This window comes from Centruroides sculpturatus, unplaced genomic scaffold (genome assembly GCF_000671375.1).
Source record: "Centruroides sculpturatus isolate CEXI.00-Female unplaced genomic scaffold, Cexi_2.0 scaffold1070, whole genome shotgun sequence".
Lineage (NCBI taxonomy): Eukaryota > Metazoa > Arthropoda > Arachnida > Scorpiones > Buthidae > Centruroides > Centruroides sculpturatus.
In genome coordinates, this window is record NW_019386008.1 from 24,281 (window position 1) to 35,215 (window position 10,935).

The following is a 10,935-nucleotide window of genomic DNA, read 5'->3' on the forward strand; positions in this document are numbered from 1 at the left end:
GCATTCCGCATTTCTCACTTGACCCACCGAGCCATTTAGCACGAACTGAAGTGACCACAATATATTCGAGCTCCTATGTACATATCTACATTCACACAAAAGGATGTACTACCACAGGCCAACCCAAAGTAACAGCTTCCAGCTTCTGAATAAATGTACAGTCAAATGTACTGTATACTTGGCAGTGGTTGACAATTTTTTTTTCCTTGAGATGGAAACAAGTAAATTATAAGAATATTTATTGTCAAATTATTAAGAATTTATCTGTGGTCATAGTTGTGGCAGAAATGTCCAAGATTGGTTTTGCATAGCTTGAGACTAGAAAAAAATTCCTGTTGAGAGCACTGAATATGTCTGTTTAAAAATATGTGTGCCCGTCAACAATGAGGTTTCAATTACACGGAATGTTACACAAGTTCTCAAAAAGTTTCAAATCTCGACTATTAAAAAAACACAATAAATTATTCTGGGGATAACAAGAATTTCAACCTAAATAAAAAATAGGTTATTCTTGGATAACATTAAACATTTCAAATTGCAATTACATCATGTTCACAATAAAAAGCATAATAAAGGATATTATTTGATGAAAGAATTTAAACAACTGACCAAAAGAAAAAAAAAGGATAGCAATTATATACTGAATCATTAATTGATTGTTAGTTGTTTTTTCATTAGACAAGATTCTTCACTGACTGTTATTCAACATATATTATAGACTGGAAATCGTTCTCTTCTCTCATTACTTTTGTTAATGAAAAATCTTGACTAAATTTATATGAACACAATTAATTAAAACATGTAAACTTATGACATATATGTTGTTAGCACAATAAAATAGAAAAAAAAATGCTAACAGGATGTACATATAATAGAAGCAGAAACAGCATGACCTGAGAATAATCGGTCCAAGAAAAAACTGGATGTCGACAGCCTGGCAGCTTCATTACTCTGATATTTGGACATGTGGAAGAAAGACATCTCCCTTTTATATGGGCAGGATTCTGTGCAACAGTTATTTCCTACCACAATAATGGAAACAATGGAAGTTACAGGCACAATGTAATGGATTTTTGGCTGGTATACAGTCCATGTTACCATTGTGGCCTTTTATTTCTCACATCAAAAAATTCTCTCACAACTGTCTATTTTATGTACAGGTTTCCTCAGTTGTAACTCTCTAACCTCCTTTATTAATCTGCATGAACTCGACATGCATACAAGTTTCCATCACTAAATTACAAAGACAAAAAGCCTCTATTGATTCCTTCCTTGACTGATCATAGTTAATATGGGTAGAGATCGCAGAGGAGTTTCTGTTGACGTTCCTGGCTGAGATCCCGATTCTAAATCCTATAAACAAAATGAAAAATATTTATTACACTAATCACTTAACTATTAATTAAGAATTTTGATATAAATAAAATTTATACAACATTTTACACAAAAATCAAATTCAGTTCTAAGATAAAATGTAATCAGCACAAATATTTTGTTTTATTATAATATCAGCTAAACTTGCTATACAAGTCCTTTTGTGGCAATATTACTATATTTTTAATCAATTGCAATTATTATAATTATTATTATTATTATTTGTATAATAATAATTTTCACTTGATTAAATTTACGTATTTGCTTCCAGAAAATGAAATAAATACTGAAATACTGGCACTCAATATCTAGAGTTTAAAGGTTAGTTACAGTTTACATGATATAAAAATATTAATTCAGCTAGATTATATTTAAAATTTTAAATATTGGAATCCAGAGGATGTTTTTGTATGTTTAAACTGAAATTAAAAAAAGGTGAATTTAATTAGAATATTCAATATAGTAAATGTCTTCAGAGCATTGATTTTCTATTGTATATGTATTCATTTGCACTTGCATGCATACATGCACATAGAGCAATTGATTCAACAGATAGGTAGCATTGATATGAAGTGCCAATAAGTAATTTATTTTGTACTATTCTACTTAAATTGTGACATTATTCTATAGTGCTGTAGTAAATCAAAAAGTTGCATTTATAATGTGGATTAAAATAAAACAGTTATTATAAAAACTATTAAATATAAAAATAAAATATTAATATTAATTAGAATTTACTTATATTTAAATGCTGTTGTAACAAGTGGAATATATTTTTGCAAAAATGTAAATAATTATGTCGTTTATTTTAATAATAAAACAATTTACATCATACAGAATCTTACCTTAACTACATGTAATAATTTTTAAGTAGATGAATGTAAATAATAATTCCAGGAAGTTTTCCAAGATTTGGGACATACCTAAGGCAAAACCCTTTTGTTAGATGTTAGAAAGCATTCACAGAAAGTTATAAGTTAATTTTAAGTGGAAAATAGTAAATTAAAAAGATAAAGTCACAAAAGATTAGAATAAAGCAATTATATTAAAAGCTACAATAGTTTTTGAGAAAATTTACTGATATTGAATTTAATTTTTAATGGATCTAATAAAACAAACGTTTTATCGGTAAAATACATTCACAATATTTTTAATTTCAACATTTTATAAGTCCATTAAGAAGCATTTACACTGGATAAAAATTGAAATTGGCCTATTTTTATTGTTATGTAATTTTTTCTCATTTATATTTATTCTGATTCCATTCTTACTACTAAATTTATGTATGTTTGTTGATTAATCAATTGCTAAAGAATGATAGAATCTAATCTGTAATTTGCAACTATTTTACTACACAACAGAAAGGAACTATGGTAAAATAATCAACAAAAAAAAATATTAGAGATAATAATTTATATATTAAAATAAAAATATATATTGTGGAAACTACTTATTAATTGTAATTACCTATTAAGTAATTATTAAATAATTTGATTATAGAAGATTTAAGACATCATATAAAATAATGAATAATAATTTATCAAACCAGTTTCAAATAAATAAATAAATTTATTTTACTTTTGCCTTATTCAGAAAAGAGTTTCTATATTCAATACAAACTGATCCATGTTTTAATTACTGAATTTTCAGAATATTCCATTTGACACCCAGTGTTGCATAAAAATAAACATAGTACTTTTTTACACAGACAAAAATAACTACAGATAATATTCCTTTTCATAAGTTCCACACTTTATCAATTATTTGAGAGTATATAGGACACAGGCTAGCAACTGCATGACAAGACAATGTTCATCATTCTTGTTCATTAATATTTGTCCAGTGTAAAATGCATTCTTTTTAAAGTAGAATTAAATCAAAATCAGAACTTTTCAAAAATATAATTCTTTCATTAATATTTCATTTCACTGAAAATAATAATTTTTATCTCAGTCTCATTTGATGTATTTAACTATTCTATAAAAATCAAAGTATCAGTGCAATTTATTGATTAAATATAATGTTTTATCATTAATAATAAAATATCAGGTATTTAATACATGTAAAAATGAAATTTCTGAATATGGATCTTTTTCCCCTCATATCTAACGTTTATTATTCTCATTATATATTTATATTTTTGATTTAATTTAGAAAACATTAAATTGTTTCTTTAATTTCATGGTTTTATATAAAAACAATTACAATAATATTTTTGTAATATTCTTATTCAATATATTTAAATAACTTAAAATTTTAATTAAAAAATTGTGACAAATCTAAATTATTTATTCCAGAATTATTCTTGTTTTTATCAAATTTTCCATAAATATAAACTATTATAATTTAAATGATAGTAATATGAATAACTAAATTAAGATTTCTATGTTGTTCAATTTATCAATAAATTTATTATAAATCAGCAAAATAAAAATTTGAATAATATGCAATGTTAAAATTTATGAAAAATTTTACTGATAAAAGGAGATATTTCCTGTAGATTAGAAATTATAATAAAGAAATTTATGATAATATCTAAAGTAGCTTTTTAAGCAACTAATTATTTTATCTATTTTCATAGATTATCATTTCTATTAAGAGAAAGAGAAAAGTTTTGTTGTTTATTTTTTAAATTTCATTTGTTTAAGGATTGTTTGCTTTTTCAAAAAGGCATTTTATAATTATTTCATTATATATATAATTATAAATTGAATTGACATGTCATTTCATGACTCAATCATATCTTATCTTGCATATTTATAGTTAATAAAAAAAAATACTTGTTATTGTTTATAAATTATATGCTTGGAATCTACAATAGTAAAATTCCAAGATTAAAGTAATTCTATCATTACATATGAATAATTATAAACATTTGTGATAAATAAAGTGAATTCAAACAAAACAAATTCATATCTGTAAAATAATTTAATTAATTTCTACTTTTAAATGAAGGAAATTTTGAACATATTAATTACTAAAATGCTTCATGAAGATTCTATTACAAATTTGAATTAATCAAATAAACACCTTAATCTGAGAATAGAAATTCATTTTTTGGTATACATCTTTATAAATTTGGTAAATATTTTGAATGACTAATCAAAACAAAAACAGTAGCATTCTGCTAGTTTTCTACATATTCCCTTCCTATCATCTCCAGAATTGTCAAATAATAAATGTGTTTATCTATAATAATGTTATTTTGGAAATTAGATTATAGTTTTCCATTAATATTACATTTTCAAATAGATGAGCAAAAACAATAAAAGGCAATATATTCATGGAACTAGTACTGGCCAAAAAAGTTATTATCTGCAACTTATCCAAAGTTTTACTATAAATTAATTATTAATAAGTTGAGTGCATGTTAATTTTTTCAAAAATTGTATTTAAAGATAAATTCATTCTGATGGATTAGTTTGTTACTTTTGACTGTTATTCATGAACTTCAAACATCTGAAATGGATAAAACAGATTCTAAAAGTGGCAAAGTTGTTTTACATATATTTAAAAATAATAGTGAAATAAATTATAACACAGTTAGCAGAAAAAAAAAAAAAGTTATTATTGAAAGTAAAAACATATGTTAATATATCGATTTTCAATGTTTTAGAGATAAATATTGCCTTTTTTCCCTGTTACTTACTAAAGCCATCTTTAATGATGACCAAATGAATAATATCAAATATAAATATAATAATATAATAAAACACAGTACAAAACAAAAATACAATAGAATACAAGTAACAAATATAATCATACTTCAAAATAAGTAAACCAACAGGAGGATGAAAGAAACATGAATGAGGAATAAAGTTTATAAGATTCATTTACTTTGAAGAAAAATTTATAGTTAAGAAGGAAAATTATTTCAATAGGAACAAGAGATTATTAATGCAGTCCGTGATAATTTTGTGTCTAGATGTTAAAAAACAAATTATAAGACCAATGGTTTAAGCATTTTCTGCAAGTGAAAATTTCAATCATAAAATACATATTTGAAGATAAACAATTTAAGAATTTTTGTAAAACACAAAACTATAATCATCATCCTAAAGCAATGTATTAAAATTATCTAATTAATTCATAAGCTTCTTTTAAACAACTTGGATCTTTAATGTTTCATATAAAGGATACAATAAGAGAAATATCAGATTTATAAAATATGAAATTTTTCAAAAATCTTAATCCAATTTTAAATTAAGTTCTAACATACACTTATTTAAAATCTAAATATAGATAATCTATAAGAATAGTAAATACTTCTTTTATAGGGGCATTCAATTTTATAAAAATTTATGAATGCTCTAATTTTTAACTGATAACAATACCTAATTTCATTTAATGACCAATCAATTTTCTTTACTAACTTTTCCTTCTTCCTCACATAATGCATTTGATAACATAATATTCAACCTAAATAACTAAAAGTGTCTATAATTTAAGATATATTGTTATTGTGGTTTTATTATACTACTGGTCTAAATTTACTTTAAATTTTAAATAAATCAATTTTTCCTCTTCTCTTACAAACTACTAAAAAATAATTCCAGTTCCCAGTAGTCTATAAATAACCAAATGAATTAATCAGTACCAAAAAAATGAATTTTACATACATTTGTTGGAGTAGTCTGTCTGTCTGATGAAGAATGTAATGATTGTGAACCAAAAGGTTTGCGTTCAAGTTCTTCTATAATTGATTTTTCTTTTTCTCTTCTTCTACAAAGAATATATGAAATATTAGTAATACTGAAAATAACTTCAATACTATATTTTAAAAAATATTATAAGCTATTATAAAATTTAATATATTTTCCTAATTCATGGTTAATTNTACTCATAGTGCCATTAGGTTTACTTCACATGATTTTTTAAATACATTACACTTCACGAAACAGAGAATACCGTAATTAAATGTTGATCGATTGAAAAAGAATGAATGGTTTTTTAAGTTTGACTTTTGTACTTATTTATGCTAATTCTTCATCACCCTACTACCGACAACAGCGGTGGATTACTCAATAGACTCACTAGGCGCACGCCTAGGCCTGGTCATCTGGAGGAGTCCCCAAAATTGCATAGCAAAACGACAACATTCCTGTAAAAATTTATTGAACGCTTAAAAAGTGTATATTTTGCATCCCGGCAAGAACGGTGACATAACTCGTAAACCGATGATTTTATTGTCTTTTTAATAAAAAACATTTAGACTACATAAAGGAACCTTATAACAAAATTGTTCCTAGGGCCTCAAAGAAACATAATCCGCACTGCATCTAATGGCAAAATTTGTAATTATCTAAAGTAGGGTTATGCTCAAGGTAGCCAAACAGTTTCGTCATAAAATATACACTTTTACGTCAGTTTGACGTCATTGTTTTAGCTTGTTCTTTGTAAAACTGAAGTGACATTAGCGTGTATACTTTTTGGACCAAACGAACAGGACTAAGGTGGAACCAAATGAATAAGAGTCTGCTATTGGCTACTAAACTGAAGTCATCACAGAACAAAGCAAGATTACGTAAAATTACTACTGCTTCATTGAAATAATTTTGTTTTTACATTATTCATTGTGTAAGTTCGAGTTTACGCATAATAATTGATAAGATATTAATTTTGATAAAATGATAATAAAAATGAACGATTTCGATACAAAAAATTAAATGACGCACAAGATATTAAATTATAATTATTACAAATATATTATTAAAGTAGTTAGTCAATTGAGAATTTGTTCACAACATAATACTTTAATTGCACACTTGACAATATTCTTTCCTTGATTTGTGGAATCTCGAACAGAGGGTCACTGGGAAAGGATAATATGGTTTATATATTCAAACAGTTTCTATATCACTTTAATATTAAAAAGCTTATTTATATACAGTACATATATATGAGATTAATGAATTAATTGCGTATTTTGTTATTTCTCGTTGGCAAAATAGTTATGCATTCAGATTTGTCCGATTACTGAAAATCTAAATGATTAGTTATGCACACCAGGTAATGTCACCAAAGAGTGTTAAAATCCTAGTATTTTGTAGGAAGGCTCGCAAAGGCTCAATCTGTTCACAATTTTCATTGTACAGTACTTAATGTTGGAAGGCCCTTTGAACGCCAGGCATGCAATCAAACACACAGGAAAAAATTACTGATAAAATTTTATTTTTCAAAATTGTTAAAGTTTACATTGTTCGGTATGTGCCAAAAAATAAATGAACATTATTTTTTTTTTCGTTTTCCTTTTTTCCTTCTTTGCAGGATCAACAACAACAGCTTGCGTGTACCTGGAAATGGAGCTTTTTACAGCACCTCCACTGAACAAGTTGAATGATTTTCTAACAAGATGGTGCATCGCTCATCACATTGTGTTTACGTGTTTCAGACTTTCTCAATGTCAACATTTCCTGACAGATAAATTGATCGTGACGGTTCGATATCATGGCTACCACGAATGCCGAAATAATTCCTTTTAATTTTTTCCTACGAGGCTGCGTCAAGGATAGTGTATTTATTCAACATGTGTACCTGTCCTGTACCAACATGTGTGATGTCGAGATGCAGAGAAACAGCTGCTATTGCTTCTGTCTCTGCAGAAATGTTGAAGAAAACTTGGCAAGAAATTGATTATTAATTAGATATACTCAGGATCACATAGAATGCACGTGTGGACGTTTATTAATATAAAAAGTTTTTGACGTAGCTTATTATCTTACAGATACAATAAATAGATTTTACCTGAATGTAATTATTGTTGTTTAATACAATTTTATAATAAGGAAAAGACAGCTGACGGAGGTTTTTCCCCTCTGCTCCTTTATATGTCAGGGTAACATATACGTGCAAAAGAAGGATCCGTTAGCAAACCCCATGACCTCTTGCGCGAATTAGTAGTCCGGAAACATTTTCATACCAAAAGTTAAGATCAGCATTATACTTTATAAAAGATATATCGGTGATGATTTGATCGTATGGGATTCAGCAAAGATCAGATTCACAGACATGATTAATTCCAACCAGCGTAACTAAAGATAGAGTAGATAAGTAACAACACAAAGATGCACCATAGACAGATTAATTGCTACGTGTGTAACCAAGTACCCTTCTAGTACGTTTTCCCATCAAAATAAACCGATGTAGTGACATGCAGTAGACAATTAGATATATATATAGGCTATATATAAAACAAAATCAAATACACGGCTGCAAACTAGTACAGTCGACCCCCTATAACACTGTTGATAATTCCGTTTTATATGAATTCCATGTTGTACGAGTCACTTTGAACGGCTCACGTATTTGTAAAATCTAAGTGACTCGTACAACATGGAATTCATATAAAACGGAATTATCAACAGTGTTATAGGGGGTCGACTGTATATAAATATAGTCCCACAGTGTATAATCTGTTACGCAATGGGAAAGACCCAATAAATACTAACACGAACCCGGGAATCTATTCGATATACATCACCCGGAGGAATGAAAACAGTAACAAGCTTATACATAAGTTACAAGGCAAGGAATCTACTCACTACAGTTAAAGATGACCAATAGGATGATTAAAAAAATGTGCACGGCTTTAGCAGCGTAGTCTACGATTTCAGGGAGTTTGGTTTCCGCATTTTGAGGAAACCAAACTCCTAAAAATTGCTGAACAACCCCTATATTGATTGAAGCTGAATCTATACCGGTATAAGGACGGTAACGATCTCTCATGCATCAACCAAAAACATGCACAAAGCTTATCAGTATCTTGGAAATATACTCGTATTATATAAGATTGCAAGCGATGATGGCTGAAAAAAAGAGATTTGTTTCGATAAGTAAGTGTTTCTCTAAAGGTTTTCCTGTTTATAAGGTACACAATTGAAGTAAGTAATAGGAGAGCAGGCTGCTTTAGTAGCTACATCAGCAAACTCATTACCTTCTATTCCAACAAGTCAATATTCAGCAGAATTTAATTACAAATTGGCGTTCCTCAAGGCATTGCAATTAATTCTTATGATACGCCTACTGGGATGATGCGAAAGGCGCCAAGATGTTACAGCATGTAAGGCACTGAGCGAGTCACAGAATTTGATTTATTTTGAACTTAAATTTTTTTTATCCATGACATTTATAGCCACCGAACAACAAAACTAATAATTTTAGTGTATCCAACGTGTTAATGATAAGTGTAATAATTTTAGTGTATCCAACGTGTTAATGATAAGTGATCTTCACAAGACAGAGAAATCCGTACGTTTCTTTTCATTTGCATTTAACTTTTTTCCTATTCTTAACACCCAAATGTCTCAAGTCACCAGACTAGAACGTCTTTATTTTCCGTCAGTTGCTCCCATTTGTCATCTTTGCTTGCTGATTATTATTAAAATCTCTTCTTTAAATAATTTTCAAACCACTCCATCAATTTCTCATTTTTCTTTTTTATTACAATTTCCAAAATGTCGTGTTCCCGAGTCTACCCATCCATTCATTTTCATTATCATTTTTAAGTCCCAATTTTTTTGTCTCATTTCTGCGGTGTTGTAGCCTAAGTTTCATACTCCAAATATAGCATTTTACAAATCTTTCCCTTCGGGTTTAACTTCATCGATCCTACAAGACTGTTCTTATTATTTTTAATTCATCATTCCTTATTTTCATATTATCTTCGTTTCTTGCATTGTACTTGTCTAACTTAAATGCGTAAATACTTTCACTTGATATTCTGTACTATTCAAATTTTAATCTAGTCTTATTTCCAAGTTTTCTGCCTCCCTTCACTGCACAATTATTTATTTATTAATATGATGATTATTACAGAGAACGTGGTTAAAAATAACTTTGCGATGTTTTTAATGGCACGTGGTGGATAACCACAAAACATAGCAAGATGAATCACCCTGTAATCTAATCTATTATAGTTCGGTTCTTTACTTATTATAGATGTGAAAGTAAATGTGGATAGAATGCTTTAAAAATCTAAAGAACGGAATAAATATAATTGGTTGGTTTTGGAATGCAAGAATCAAAATTAGTTATGTCATATCTTATTTCGAATTACATTCGCCATGTCCAGAAATACACTATTCAAGGACAATTCATGTAAATAACTTTTAGATAGACTTTAAATAATTGTGGACTCGAATAAAACTGCAAGGATTCTATATTCAGAGTAAGGACTTGCCCCAGAAATTTTAAATGAGAAATACTTTCGCACAGGATTCAAATCTTACCATCATATTTCTAAAAATTTAAGTGTCGATAATAATTACATATTATATAATGAAATTGAAATTAATTCTTTATTTTTTGAATTTTTGTGATTGATTAATTATAAAACTTTAAATGCACGAACTCTTTTAAGTTAGTCAGGATGTAAATCCAACTTGTAGCGAGCTTTACGGTTTGATTTTTAATGTGTAATGGCGCAGCTTAGCCTAACAGTTTGTTAGATTTGTGCCAAAAATAAACTAAAAATCTAGTAACTAACTAAATAATGCATAATGTTGAAATTTTTAACTATTATTTATTATACTTTGGATGTTTTTATATTCTTGCTTTTTAGGT

The 10,935-nt window shown here is 27.6% G+C and overlaps 1 long non-coding RNA gene across 1 annotated transcript; it reads right to left on the minus strand.

The window, feature by feature from the left end:
* Positions 1-355: 355 nt before the first annotated feature.
* LOC111613097 lies at positions 356-6,124 on the minus strand. Its single transcript, XR_002754713.1, has 2 exons — positions 5,994-6,124; positions 356-1,353 (listed from the first exon to the last, which is right to left on the minus strand). It is a non-coding gene; the product is annotated as an uncharacterized LOC111613097 (long non-coding RNA).
* Between the last annotated feature and the right edge of the window lie 4,811 nt (positions 6,125-10,935).